This window comes from Mustela erminea, chromosome 13 (assembly GCF_009829155.1).
Source record: "Mustela erminea isolate mMusErm1 chromosome 13, mMusErm1.Pri, whole genome shotgun sequence".
Taxonomy (NCBI): Eukaryota; Metazoa; Chordata; class Mammalia; order Carnivora; family Mustelidae; genus Mustela; species Mustela erminea.
In genome coordinates this window covers 20,640,955-20,656,270 of record NC_045626.1, presented here as the reverse complement: position 1 = coordinate 20,656,270, position 15,316 = coordinate 20,640,955, and the positions used below count along the sequence as shown (strand labels likewise).

Here is a 15,316-nt window from a genome sequence, read left to right as displayed (position 1 = left end):
GCACCTGGGTGGCTCAGTGGGTTAAGCCTCTGCCTTTGGCTCAGGTCATGGTGTCAGGGTCCTGGGATCGAGCCCCGCATCGGGCTCTCTGCTCAGCAAGGAGCTGGCTTCCCTTCCTCTCTCTCTCTGTCTGCCTCTCTGCCTACTTGTGATCTCTTCTGTCAAATAAATGGATAAAATCTTTAAAAAAAAAAAAAGAAAGAATGTCATTTAATTCATTTATCATATATTCAAGTACAGTAGTAAGGGATGTCGTGTTTTTAAGAATATGTCGCTCTCGGGCGCCTGGGTGGCTCAGTGGGTTGGGTCGCTGCCTTCGGCTCAGGTCATGATCTCAGAGTCCTGGGATCGAGTCCCGCATCGGGCTCTCTGCTGAGCAGAGAGCCTGCTTCCCTCTCTCTCTCTCTCTGGCTGCCTCTCCGTCTACTTGTGATTTCTCTCTGTCAAATTAATAAAAAAAAAAAAAAAAAGAATATGTGGGCTCTCAATCTGAAGAGAAAAAATACACAAGTAATCATTTTCAAACCAGAAATGCTACATTCCAAGAAATGGCATGGATGATAAGTTCAGGCATCATTCATCATTCATCATTTGGGTGGGAAATTACTTCCTGCTGGGATGATTAAGAAAAGCCCAACATTTCAAATTCACCTAAGATAAGACCCTAAAACCACTCTGATCAAGGCATCACTGTAACTGAGACAATGATTCTATTTGTAAAATCATTGCATTTACATAACTGTACTTAATGGACTATCAGAAAAAAACTTTGTCTCAAGGTGTTCCTTGCTACATAGGAGCACTGTAGTCAGTTTTTACCATAAAACATATCATAAAAGCAAAGCTGCCACACCTATATAAAGTCCAAATTCTTCAATAACCTAGAGCAGGCATTCTGTCCGTGTTCAGAGGTGGAGAAAGTCCTGCCCACCCACTGCAGACTTCTCTGGAAGTTCCTCCCCACGTGTAGGACTCATTTCCACATGCCCGTGAGGGTATGAGGAGCCAAACGTCCTTTGTCTCCATGTCCATCCCTCAATCCATGGCTCTACCCTTTGATGACTTATGTGGGCAATTTTAAGAACATATATTAAACAACTACTGGGGTGGGCATGTAATTACTTTATTATCATCCTCACACACCGCGTGAAGGAGGAATTACTTCTCCCGTTTTCTGAGTGCAGACACAAAGCCTCAGAAGCTGAATTCTCAAGGTCAAGTAGCTAGAAGCCTCGGGATTTAAACCCACATCTCTTAACTCCAAGCCCACTGCTCTTTGCACAGACCAAAACAGCCTCAAAGGTCGCTTGGTTTCCGCAGCAAGGCTTCCCAATAATCACCAGTTCTGCTATTTATAAATACACACGAATGAGTTCTGTGGTCACAGAAAAGTCATTTCCACTCGCTGGGCTTCATTTTACTGGATTGTAATAAAGGGAAGAAAATTATACCTGTCTGGCCTACTTCCCAAGTTGCTTCAAGAACAAAATCAGATGCAGGAGGTCTAAGTATATTGCTCAAGAGTGTGGACTCCAGCCCGGGTATAAACCCCAAACACACACAAGACTGACGAACCACACAGCCTTGAACTGCTAGTTTCCTCTCTCTGAACTTCCGTGTCCCACACACAACATGAGAATAATAAAGGTCCTACTTCCTAGGATCATTCTGAGGATTAAATAGGATAACTTAGGCAATGTCGTCAGTAGGGGGGCTGGAACACAGTGCTTACAAACACAGCAAACAGCACCTGGAAAAGAATCAGAATTTTTACGAGTATGGGATGATTACTGTTGTTTCTTCTAAGCCAAGATAATAAGTCCTGCCTAGTCCTACTCTCAATTTTAACTTTTTTTTTTTCCCATTTATCTTTTACTTAACCATTCTTTAAAAATCACAGGTAAGAACACTTGATAGCGGCTCCTGGGTGGCTCAGTTGGTTAAGCATCAGCCTTTGGATCAAGTCATGATTCCAGGGTCCTGGGATCGAGCCCCACATTGGGATCCCAGCTCAGCGGGGAGTCTTCTTCTCCCTCTCTATCTGTCCCCTCCCTACTTGTGTGCACTCTCTCTCTCTCTCTCACTGCCAAAAAATTAGTCTTTTTTTAAAAAAACACTTGATAAAGTATAAAAACACTTAAATACTAGAGACTCAAAGTAGGGGACAAAAGATGAATTCTCAGAAGAAGCCTGTTATCTGTCAGAATTCCTACAGAAATAGATGACATACCCAAAGTGTTAGATTTTAATTCAGGGCTTTTTGCAAAGGTGTGGATGGGACTTGGGGAGTCCCCAGTGATGGAGAAGCAGCAGGACTTGCATGGGCTGGAAGGTTCTATCCTGCTCAGCCTGAATAAAGTTGTAGACAGGAGTGTTACCAGACCTGAAGTGAATGGGGCCACACACCAAGAGAGCAACCATTGCGGGGGTGGGGAGAGGTCCACAGCCAGTAAATATCCAGCCTCTCATTTCTTTTTGTGCCTCACATTCACCAAACTCAAATGGAAATTGGAGGCAAGGAAGCCCAAGATACAGTCCAGAGAGGGTAAGCCTCTCCTAGCCAGCCCAGGATACAGAAGAGAAGAAATCCGAGCAGCAAATGGAGAGTGGCCGGCACATAGTCCTAAGTGAGGACTAGACATAAAATATACTTAGCAAAGTATATAGTGATCTCCTGCAGCATAACCTCTGGTCCTAACTCCACTGACTGAAGCAAAACAACCTCCTTCCAAATCTGGGCCCTACTGCTTGCTGGATGGATGCCCTTGACGTTGCTTACCTTCTCTGTTCTACAGTTTCATCTGTAAAGTCAGCAACATAGTAATACTTACCCTTTAGGGTGGCTGTGAGAATGAAGTTCATATTTGTAAAGTGTTCAGAGCAACACTGGGCCCTGAGCCCTGTGTCAATTTCAGCCCTTACTGGGATGTTATTATGACCCCCTTGTCCTGGGTGAGATGACAGGAAACTGTGGAGGTTTATGTCATACACAAGTGAACCCTTTGGGTAATAATAAGAGAAGCGCATGACTATAATTCTTACATGCCATGATCACCAGCAAAGCACATTGACCCCAACTACGGTGTTAAGAGGTGGCCTTGATAGGTATAAACACTAACCGCGTGTCGATTCATCATCAAAGCCCATCCCGGAATCCTGCAGATTTCCTGCAGTCTCTGTTTACCAGATCGAAGAGAAAAAGAGCCAGTACACCCAAAGGTCACACCTATAGACGTGTCCATGTAAGAAGTTCACCAAATACATGAACGTATATTAACAAACAGCCCCTTCTATTTTTCCTTCCAAAGCAGTGAAGATGACATTTCCCAAATAAGCTTCAACGTGCAATTTTCCTTTCCTTCAGACCAAAACTGTTTTATTCCAATTTTTGCAGATGGTGTCAAGGTTCCTGTCAGCAAGACCAGATGGAACTTGAAGCTGGTAAACAACAGCAGAGGCGCAGGGTCCCTAGAAGTCAGCCCGACGTCATCGCACGCCATCCCAGACGCCAAGCATCTGAAGGCCTGGCAGCCGTCCAATCCACAGGACATCCTGGATCCAAAAATATAAGCCTGTGTTGCAGGCAGGGAGCAGAGCTGGTCTGCAGTCTCGAGGTTTGGTTTGGTTCGGTTAAGGAAGAGCTAACACAGAGGAGTCACTGGATGGGGTGGCGGGGGGGGGGGGGGGGGGGGGGTAACTGAACTCCTTCAAAAGGCAGCTAGAGAGAGGATCAAAGCAGGAAAATATCTGCCAACAAAAACACAGGTGGACTTCAGAAGGACCGAATGCACATCACACCAAGATTTTTAGGATGTAAAAATACCCAGTTCTGTGTTCTCACATACATTTCCCCCAGATACCTGAATCAGCCTCCTCTCAACATAAAGTACCCCTCCCTCACACACAGCTGTGCAACAAACACAGCCACACCCCAACCCCTCCCATGCAGACCACTACATTTCCACCAAGAAACCGTCTTTGTAATAAAACCTCACTTTATAATCTTGAGCCTACGTGGGTGGCATGTTGTTTTCTGTTTTGTTTTGCCTGCCCCCATCATCAAGTAGCTGTCGCCCAGACCAATGCCGTGGATGCCTAGGGCCAGCCTGTACCTTAGATTCAGAGTCTGGGGGCATCTCAAGTTCAGAACGTGAAAACATTAGAGGGTTTACAGTGATCATCCTATGGACGTCTTCCAAATAGCATGTGAAGGAAACGGGACTGGTTTTTATTTCCCCATTTTACCTGTAAGAAACCGAAGGCTTCGTTTCAGGGTTAGTGAAAGTCTGAGAGACTCCTAGGAAAAGTGTTATGGCTGTTTCCAGTACACCAACTGTAAGGAGAAAATGTGCAGAAAATTTAAGGCAAACACTACAGAGGGGGAGGAAGCCCCCCAGCTGTTCGAGAAGAGTGGAACTGAGTACAGGACTGTACTGGTATTGAAATGAGTTGTTGGGTGAGACTCTCATTTCAGCGAAGAATCCCGTCAGCTTGGGCCCACCATGAATTCCTTTAATGCCGACGGCCCATCTGAACACTTGTAATCAGAATGGGGAGAGACGGTGACACGGGCTTTCCTGCCTCAGGAGGTGACTGAGAAGGACATGGGCTGAAGCAGAGTCAATGCACCCCTCGGAACAGAATCTCAAAACTCTCTAAGACGCAGCGAAGAGAAGGCCCCAGCAGAAGGTGGGTCCTGGGTTCCCTCAGGATCCCAAAAGGCGTTAGTGGTTTCCCAGCCCTTGACATTGAGAAATGAGAGGCCCGCGTAGCGCAGGGGCAGATGCCTCCTTGTTCTACTCGAGGAAACAAGACAGAATGCACCGGTCCAAGCCTGCCAGACCCAGGTCCTCACGCAGGCCCTTTCTGCTCAGTCAGAGGCAGAGCGCAACCACCGCTGCAACACCAGGACGGCGCTGCGGAGGCTGGGCAGTGTCCAGGAAACCAAGTGGGAGCGCCAGGGCAACCCAGGTTGCAGAGGAAAACAGCGAGATACAGGTCCATGTAGTCCCTGGCCCATGCCCCCTTTTCCTGTCTCACTTCACTTCCAAAACACAAATTCGAAAATAAAATTATTAAGGATTTCAAGATGGCGCCCTCAGAGCAGGAGACCAAAGGCAGAGCCTTTCTGAGCCCAGGCCCTGGGCAGCGGCACTGGGCGCACGTCCGTGCAGCAGGCGCCCCCTGCTGGGTGGGAGGAACCGGCAGCAACAAGCTGCAAGATGGCGCCCACGGTGGACCGGCAGTTAGGAAGAGGTTACGGGCCCGTCAGATCTCTCACACGGGGACTTAGGGAAGGTTGCCTTGAGGACCCTCAAGAACCAAAGGACGTGCCCTGAGAGAACCAGCATGTGGATGTTCACCCTCTAACAGGGCAGATAGTTGAGATGGGACCAATACCCCCAGACAGGGGAAGGAAACCAACTGCCTCCAGTATGAAATCGTTCGTGTAATGGAATAGGAATTACAAATGCCGTGTTGAGGACAATAGGAGAGAGAGAGTCAATTCTCTCCCGGCCCTTGTACATAAAGATGGCACTTCGCCTCCCAGCCCCTCAACACCCGCACACCAGGGGGCAAGCATGAGGAGAAAGCGGACCACACGTCCCACGAACACTCCTGGCCTCCAGATGGAAACTAAGGAAGATGGGGGAAAGTGGAGAAGCCCGGAAATGGGTATTTGGGTGAGGCTTTCAAAAGAACAGGAAAAGCTTTTAAAAATAAAAAATAATTTAAACTAATTTAAAATAAAAACAGAAAAGTTTTAAGAACTGGAATAAGACTATTTTAATTCCAAAGGTGAGTAAAAAAAAAAAAAAAATTAGGGCATCTTCCCCAGCTGTCATTAAGGGTGTCAGCTTCTCAGCAGGGAAGAGACGCTCCACTGACACAATCCAATAATAAAAAGACAAAGTCCTTACATGTTTATATCTGACAAATCGAAACTGCTCCATCAAAATGATTACACACAACCTCAGTGATCGCTCCAAAAAATGGAGCAGAGATCCTGCCCTTGCCTCTGAGAACTTTAAAAAGCGGGTTCCCTGAATACAAATCCCTGCTCCTCTTCTTAAGACTTCAGGCCATGCATCCATCACGTGACTTCCCAGCCAAAAATAGTTGACCTACCTCTCCCAGGATATGAATGCTTAAGCAATTTGCAAATGACTTCCTGTTACCAATTTTTGCAACAACTTGAGAAGTTTCCTAATTATTTGGTTAAATTAATTCTAAGGCAAGCTAGGCCCTCATTCAGAGTGTGATTTAATTAAATATCCTCATAGGAGGCTCAGTGAGATGTGTAGATAACAAGTAAACTGACTTTCAGGTACACTGGTTCCCAGAGGATTAGCTGTGTGAACCTTACGTCAAGGTGATGCTTTGGCAAGACCACACTATTCTGACTGCTTGACCGATCCGGTCAGTGAAATAAACTGTGAGTCTGCTTAACAGACTGAATGTACCAGTTGTCGTGATAAATTGACTGGTAAACAACATGGAAGGCCATGGCCTTGACTTGCAGTTTAGGGAAAATACGAATTCTTGCGTCTAGCACTCTAAAAGCTCCTTTGGTGCATCTCAAAGCCATTTTTGTACTGGAGCCGCCAGCAGAAGACCCGTATTGTGGAAGCATGGAACCAAGGGCCAGCAAGCTGCAGACCACAGGTCGAATTCTGCCCGTTTCCCGTTTTTGTAAATCCATTCCTCTGGACGCATGGTCATGCCCGTTTATGACATCCTGTTCGCAGCTGCTTTCATACCCGATGGCACAGGTGAAGAGGCCATCTGATGAGCAAAACCTGAAGTATTTACTAACCTGATCCTGCACAGAACAAGCTGGCTTTCCTGGCAGCCGCTCAGGCCCCTTTCTTCCTCAGGCGATACCACAGACAGTTACTTCCTGAGACTCTCTCACTCTGTCCTTCCACTTCAGTTCAGCATCTGACCCTCTGCCATGATCACGAAAAGCATCACTGTAGAGTAACGAAGGCATACTCATTGTTCTACAATTGCCCTCAGACTCCCCCTAGGCTTGCTGTTTGCTAACTAGGATTTGGGGAAGTCACCTGCATTCATAAAGAATGTGGGCCAGACAGTATCTAAGGTTCCCTCTAGTTTTAATACAACAAAGAGCATTCTTCCTATTTGAAGAAAATACCTTTTTATCACTGATGGTCATAGGATTTCTCTGAAAATCCTTCTTTTTTGTAATTAGATGTTATTGGCTGCTTACAAAGCATACATCCTCACTTGTCCTTCCTAACAGAATCCTGGCTGGTGTTGGATTTTCCTTCCATGGCTTCTGTGCCTCAAGAGAAACTGGCCCATCATACTCCAGGGACTTTTTAAGTCAGTCCTGGAAGCACTGGTCCCTTGCCAGTTACTGAATTAGGACGTATCACAAATCCCAGCCAGTGAGAAATAGAATGAAGTCTGCTGTGGTGGAGGAAGCAAAGAGGTACTCTGAGGAAAAGTTTTCTTCAGATTAAGGAAGAAAAGACTATCTTGTCTTGGGGCACCTGGGGGGCTCAGTCAGGTAAGTGCCTGCCTTCAGCTCAAGTCATGATCTCAGGGTCCTGGGATCCAGCCCCATGTCAGGCTCTCGGCCCAGCAGGGAGTCTGCTTCTCCCTCTCACTTTCTCTCTGTTCTCTCCCTCTCTCTCTCTCAAATAAATAAATAAAGCATTAAAAGAAACATCTTGTCTTTTTCTAGCAATTGTTATGATTGAATGTATTGCTAGGAAACCTGCTGCCATCTTGTCGTGGGTCTGAGGAGGACGCCAACCCAGGGGAAGACAGAGAAGCAGACTTGGCTCCAAAGTACATTTAAAGCCTGCCCTGCCTCTGGATTTTTTTAATTAAAAGGAAATAAATTTTCTTACTGTTTAGGCCAATTTGATTTATTCCCATTAATTGCTGACAGAAGACAACTAATCTCTGGTGGAATCCGGAGCTAAGTGCAGTTCTGGCGGTGTTGAGGATGACCAAAATTATGCAGACATTATCCCCCAAAACAGTAATAACTAAGCAGCAAAGCTCGGTTTTCCTAAAATAAACTTCTCACCTACGACTCCATAAACACTGCTGTCTAATTGATGCTGAGTATCTAACTGGAACATTTCACCCAAAAACAATTCAGGAGCATTCTTGTAATGCAACAGAAGCAAAAATATTTTTCAAAAAGACGAAAAATTTTATTTTTGTCAGTAGCTATTTTAACATGACAAATACATACAATGTGATGTTTCCCTAAGTCTGGACTAAGTGGTTAACCTTACATTTTCTTAATGTAAAGTTCTCAGTACTAAAGAAACCTCAATCTGGTGACATTGCTAAGACTCCAAAAAGAGAGAGAAAGGAGAAAAAAAAAAAAAAAGGCCAACATAAGACTAAAAAAATGATGGAGATCATGAGGTCAGTTAAACATTTTAGAACCAAACAATCTCCCTATCTTGGAGGGGGGGTAAGCTAGAGCCCTGTGCCAGCCCCCATGCAGCCATAAGAGATTATCCCAATTTTCCTACTGTTTACATGCTTCCCAGTAAACTAGCTCACTCTTCCCAAGGCTAAACACACTACAGCTGAACATCACACTTTGGAATGTTCTCTCTTTCTACATGTCCTAACAAGACTCAGATCAATGTCTTCCCCCATCAACTCTACTGTCCAAGGACAAATCACCATCATTTTCATTATAACGGGGCAGAGGTTCAGTTGGGAAAGACACTAGCACATTTCATGTACACTTAACCATTTCACTGAGTCCAATCCACAGGATGTAATAATAAAGCAATTTTATTTCTATCTCTCTCTGTCCCTTAAAATGGTCTCCATGAGACTGTTTATTGCCCTGGATAAAAATGAAAGTTGAGGGGCACCTGGGTGGCTCAGTGGGTTAAGCAGCTGCCTTTCGCTCGGGTCATGGTCCCAGAGTCCTGGGATCGAGCCCCATGTCTGGCTCCTTGCTCAGCAGGGAGCATGCTTCTCCCTCTCCCTCTATCCTTCCCTGCTGCTCATGCTCTCTATTTCCCTCTCTCTGACAAGTAAATAAAATCTTTAAAAAAAAAAAAAATGAAAGTTGATGCCATGAATTCCATGGTTTCTTTTAGGTCATTAAAAAATTGAACTATCACTTTAAGTGACAGAAGGCAGTTTCCACTTGGTAATTAGAATACACAGTCCTACATCATAACCAAAACCTGGTTTGGTACAAGGCTGAAATTTCTTACCTCCTTTATCTGTATTTGCAGGTGGAAAGCGAGCAGATAATGGGATGTGGTCAACTGCTTCTTCTTCTTCTAGTCTAGGCTTCCATTCCCACCTACAACTTGCTTATGGCAGTTCCCAACCCCTCCAGAGCTACAGTGAGGAGAAGGAGAGGAGGCAAAGGAGCAGCAAAGTTCCAACCTGACTGATACCATCATGAGATGGTATCAACACCACCCAAGTCCAGATTGCAGGTGTGCGTATTAGATCTGCGAGTGGTCTCCTTAGACCTGAGGGGGGAATATTCTTCTTTGACTCGAGAAAACAGAGGAAACACAACTTATACCTCTCTGTAGGCTTTATTTGACTTGTCCTCCCTGTGGGGGTCATATCAGCAGCTCTCCATCAACATCCTCCTCCCAAGGTAATCCCCAAATATCCAGTCTCTGCCCCTTTATTATACCTTCTATATGAGTAAGGTCATTAAGAGTCATCATTCCTCTACCTCACATCCATTCAGATGGCTAACATCAGGAAAGCAGAAAAAAAAAAAAATATTAACAAGGGTGTGAAGAAATTGAAATACTTGTGCCCTGGTGGTAGAAATGCAAAATGGTGACTCCCTTATGGGAAAAAGTATGGCGGTCCCTCAAAAACTTAGAATTACCTCGTGATCTAGCAATTCATCTTCTGGGTATATACACAAAAGAATCAAAAGGAAGTTCCCAAACACATATTTGTACACCCATGTTCACAACAGCATTATTCACAATTGCCAAAAAGTGGAAGCAACCCAAGTGTCCATCAATGGATGAATAGAAAAACAAAGTGGTGTCTACACCCAATGGAATAAATTATTCAGTCTGAAAATGGAAGGAAGTTCTGACATGTGCTACAACATAGATTAATACTGAGGATACTATGTGAAATGAACAATCAAGTCACCAAAAGACAAAACTGTACAATTCCACTTATACAAGGTACCTAAAATATTCAAATTCACAGAGACAGGAAGTAGAACAGTGGTTGGCAGAGGCTGGAGGGAGGGGAGAATGGGGAGGTGTCATTTGATGGGTGTAGAGTTTCAGTTTGAAAAGATGAAAAAGTTCTATAGATGGATGTTTGCACAATGGTGTAAATGCACTTAATGCCACCAGATTGTACACTCAAAAGTGGTTAAGCCAGTAAATTTCATGCTACGTATATTTTGCTATAATTACAATAAAGGGCACCTGGGTGGCTCAGTTGGTTAAGCATCTGACTGACTTGATTTCAGCTCAGGTCATGATCTCAGGGTTGTGAGATCGAGCCCGGCATTGGGCTCCACACTCAGTGGGGAGTTTTCTGGAGATTCTCTCTCTCCCTCTCCCCTGCCCTGCCCTGACTTGCCCTCCCCCTCTCTCTCAAATAAGTAAATAAATCTTAAAAAATAATAAAAGTAAAACTAAAAAATATAAACAGTCTTGATTCCTTCTGCTACCATCTACTTTGAAAATATACTTTCTATTTTAGCCTCAACCCAAACCTCCATGTTAATATCCTACCACATATTCATCAACTACAAGGTGTAGTCTGACTTTATAAATATTAAAATATGAAAAGTAATTTGTCTTAGAATCAGCAAGATGTGGTATTTGAGATTTTCAAGCAAATCAGCCACAATTCTAGAATTGTTACTAAACCTTGGTGGCCAGTTTCTCCTGAGCCTATTACCTCATAATTGTTCTAGCAGAGTATAAGACATTTTTCCTTGAATGCATTTTCCAAGCCCCAACTCTCACCAGGCTGATTTCGAAAATTAACTTGTCTCTCTGGAACCACTTCTGAATTAAAATTAATGTTCCAAGTCTCTTTGACCCACACCCAATCATTCAAACACACAAAGGAGAGGACCTTAATGCTATAGAAGTATTTTCAAGTTCGGAATTTAAAATAGCATTACCTCAACATTTCCAATTACGGAAAACTTACCACAAGAAAAAATAATAATAATTGGATGCTTATTCTGAAGCAATATTTGGAGCTGAATTAAACTCACCATGTCTCATTATTTTTACCCTTGTCCTAAAATATAATAGGAGGTGCCAATACAACACAAGGAAATCCTTGAGAGGAAAATGGTAAATCATTCATATTATGGCAGGGAGAGATTTACAGGTGTAATGGAGAAGCATAAATTTAGCAGGTGCAAGATTAAAACATAGTATATATGAAGTTCACTTAGCATTAAACTCTGAGCTTAACTGCAAACAAGTATGTTGAAATTGTTAACTCTAAAGAGATTGAAGAGTAATGGTTAGCAATGACAGGCAAAATATCAGTTTGACAGCAAACCCATAGCAGGAAAACACTAATCAATATACATTACCAAATTGTTCATGGTCCACAGTCCTTCACACAGGGAGAGAGTGTAATGGTAAATTAAGAATCGTATAGTACAGCCTAGCAGTTAAGAAAGTCAGGCTCGTTTTGTGAAATTCCCTGGGTTCAAATTTCAGCTGGCCACTTATTAGTTCCAAAAACTTTAATGAGATCCTTAATCCTTCTGTCTCTTCATCTGTAAAATGGAAATGAAAATAGCACCTAATTAATAGAGAGGATGGGAAAATTCAAGGAAATAATGCAGCTAAGATACTAAGCATACCGCCAAGCATGTAGGAACTTCTCAATTAATGTTATTTCTCTACTTAATAAAAAATATATAAACTCTTCCTCGATAGCAGAAGTTTGGAAGAAATGTATCATTTATTTATCTAGTTTTTTCAACTTGGATTTTACATGTTCTTGCCTACATAAATGTCACCAAAGTCATCTCAAATTAATGAACAGGTAGCTAGTTAATCTACAGCAGCGGTTCCCAAACTGGAGAGTTCATCAGAATGACCTAGAGAGTGTGTTCAAAACACAGATTGTTCAGCCCTGTTCCCAGAGCTTCTGATTTAGTAGGTCTGGGATGTGCCTGAGGATTTGCATTTCTAACAAGTTCCCAGTGATCCTGATCCTGCTAGTCCGCCAACCACTCTTGGAGAGCCACTGGTCTATACTACCCTACCACCACGACTACCATCATCTTCTTTTTCAGAACTTCACCCCTAACACTCTTTCTGACCCCAAAGACTAAACCTGAGTGTTTCCCTCTGGAGAATGGCTACCACTCTGTTCTGATGGTTAATTGATAACATGTTACCTCACCCATACAGAACCACCCAAAAAAGGGCAGACACCTTAAGACCCCACCACATCTGGATCCTAAGCCCAGCACAGCCAGACCCCATGGCCCATTAGGAAGGCTCCCACTAAATCCTATGCCTACTGTGCACTCCCCACAGAGATCTAGAGAGCACTCATGTGCCTGGGAATCAAGGCAGCAGAACCTGATTTTCTAGCATTCCTAATCAAATGCTCTTAGGTGTTTCCATTTATGAGAAGGTCGTGACATCACAGTTTCATATGCCCAAACACACACACCACACACACACACACACACACACACACACACACACACACACGTAGACATAATGAATGTTTATTAAGTGATATGTAGTTGGAGATATGACCCTAAGAGCAATGTTGACTAATTCCCCGTACCCTCACAGGGCTGTTATCACTCCTTCATGATCTAGAGAGACACATGAATCAGCCAGAAAATCTTTTAGCCAAAAACACATAACTGATTAATTTTCTGTCTACCTCTGCTTTTAAAGAAATTCCTTAGGGGCGCCTGGGTGACTCAGTTGGCTGAGCGTCAGACTCTTGGTTTTGGCTCAGGTCATGATTTCAGGGTCAAGAGATCAAGCCCCAGGACGGGCTCCAGGCTCAGCATGGAGTCTGCTGAGTATTCTTTCCCTCTTCCTCTCCCTCACACTCTTGCTTTCTCTCTATAAAATAAAATAAAATCTTTAAATTCCTAGTAACAGCAAAACCAGAGTGGCAGACCACTTTAACATTCTACCAATTCCAACTCAGCATAGGCACAAGAAAAATTTTTAGAGAAATTGCATGCACATGCACACATGTGAAAGAAAGGGACAAAGGGAGAGAATCCTTTTTTTTTTGGGGGAGAGAGAGAAAGAGAGAGAGAGCAGGAGGGGCAGGATGGCAGATAGGGGAGGGAAGGGCAGTGGAGAGAGAGAGAGAGAGAGAATATTAAGCAGACTCCACACCCAGCATCAAGTCGAATGATGGCTCCATCTCACCACCCTGAGGTCATGACCCTAGGCATAACCAAGAGTCAGATGTTTAACCAGCTGAGGCACCCAGATGCCCCAACAAAATTTTTATGTGCAGGAAGCAAATGCCTAATACAAGCATTTATTCGGTAGAAAACTCTATTGGAAACTTCCGGTTCATTTCCATCAGTGTCTGCATTATAAAACCTTCCCAGCCCCAGTGTTAGATGACAGCCCCACCCTAGAACTGACCTGAGCTTCAAACGTCTCTATCTATAGTGTCTTGACTCAGGAATATCTGACTAGCCATCTCTCCCTGAGCCCACAATTCACACCTTTTGCTCAGATTGAACCTTGTGGAGTTTGACATTGAAATCAGTCTGAAAATATCTAGGATTTGCCATCCACCACTGGATTCCACATCTAGTGTGTGCTTTTAAGGCTCTCATCAGTGTTCCCCCAGCAGCCCACGGGTGGAAATTTGGACCTCTCTCTTCTGTATGTGCTCCAATAATCCCAAAACAAGGTTGTGTCATTACAAACATGCATATAAAACTGATCCTACATAATATCCCCAGATCATTGGTTTCATGAAAATAGTAAAAGACTGAAATTATCTCACCCTTCTACCCTACCAGGATGGAAAGTCTTTGAAATACAGAAAAATTATCATTTACAAGAGATTATATCAATAACTTTTATAAGGCAAATATTTAATCAGGATAACACACACAGAGACACATATTCTAAGAAGTTGTCCTCTCTTCCATGCCACAGAATTTCAGACTCCTGCTTATTTTTCCTAGCAGCCAGTTGATAGATACTGTCTAAAGTTGATAAATCAACAAATAGATAAGCATGCTATTTAGAGCTACAATAATAATCAGCAGAAGAACAAAATTTAAACCTATACAAGGTCATCAATACTACGAAACTTGATTTGAGAGATGAAAAGTGAAAATGGGGGCGCCTGGGTGGCTCAGTTGGTTGAGCAACTGCCTTCAGCTCAGGTCATGATCCCGGACTTCCAGGATCAAGTCCCGCCTCGGGCTCCCAGCTCCTTGGGGAGTCGGCTTCTCCCTCTGACCTTCTCCTCTCTCATGCTCTCTCTCACTCATTCTCCCTCAAATAAAAACAAAAACAAAAACAAAAAAGTGGAAATGGGTCAGAAGAAAGACTTTGCTTTATATTTTATACCTTTCTGTACTGCCCATGTTTCTTCTTATATGCATATATTATTTATACTATAATTGTAAGAAACAAATTTAAAATGAGTAAATAACATCCTCATTAATAAGGGATTAGCTAAATAAGTTAGCTAATCTGAAGTTGGCCGCCAAACTGGGAGGGCAAAGAGAGAGCAAAGAAAGAGATTGATAGGTGGCAGTTTTAATAAGTGAGGAATATACTTACAAGGCTTATCTTGGGTGACCAAAAGATGAGGAACAGTGGGCAGAATGCACATTCAAAGAACATGGGAGGGGGCGGGGAGTCTCCGAATGCCCAAGTGTAGCTCCTGAGTCAACTGGTGGATCATGTGTCCTCTTGATGACCTTCTCCAACAATGCCACGGAATCCAACAATGCAGCTACTGAAAAGGAAAAAATAGTACAATATACAGTGATATAAAAAGATAACCTTGGAATGCCATTAAATTTTTCAAAAATAGTTGCAAAACAACTATAGCCTGATTCAACTGAAGCAAAAATTACACACATGCACATACAAGCACCCACAGACACACACAGATGGATTCTAGAAGCATAGGTACACCTGGGAAATTCACCAAGCTATTAGATTTGGGAAAATAAAAAGAGAAAGTCCTCCCTTTTTTTTTTAAGTTTTCTATGCTTTTGTAACTTTTGAACTGTATATGAGAAGCAGATATATTACCTTTGCAACTTAAAAGGTGAGATTCTTTAAAATAAATATACACATGC

General features: G+C 43.2%; 1 long non-coding RNA gene across 1 annotated transcript in view; it reads right to left on the bottom strand.

The window, feature by feature from the left end:
• Window positions 1-482: 482 nt before the first annotated feature.
• Window positions 483-15,316, bottom strand: part of LOC116572398 — a 56,179-nt gene continuing 41,345 nt past the window's right edge. Inside the window, exons 3-9 of the long non-coding RNA XR_004278290.1 lie at window positions 14,790-14,967; window positions 11,576-11,764; window positions 9,671-9,731; window positions 6,818-6,974; window positions 4,246-4,333; window positions 2,832-3,747; window positions 483-1,750 (exon numbers count right to left, since the gene is read on the bottom strand). This is a non-coding gene — a long non-coding RNA (uncharacterized LOC116572398). The remainder of the gene's footprint in view (window positions 1,751-2,831; window positions 3,748-4,245; window positions 4,334-6,817; window positions 6,975-9,670; window positions 9,732-11,575; window positions 11,765-14,789; window positions 14,968-15,316) is intronic.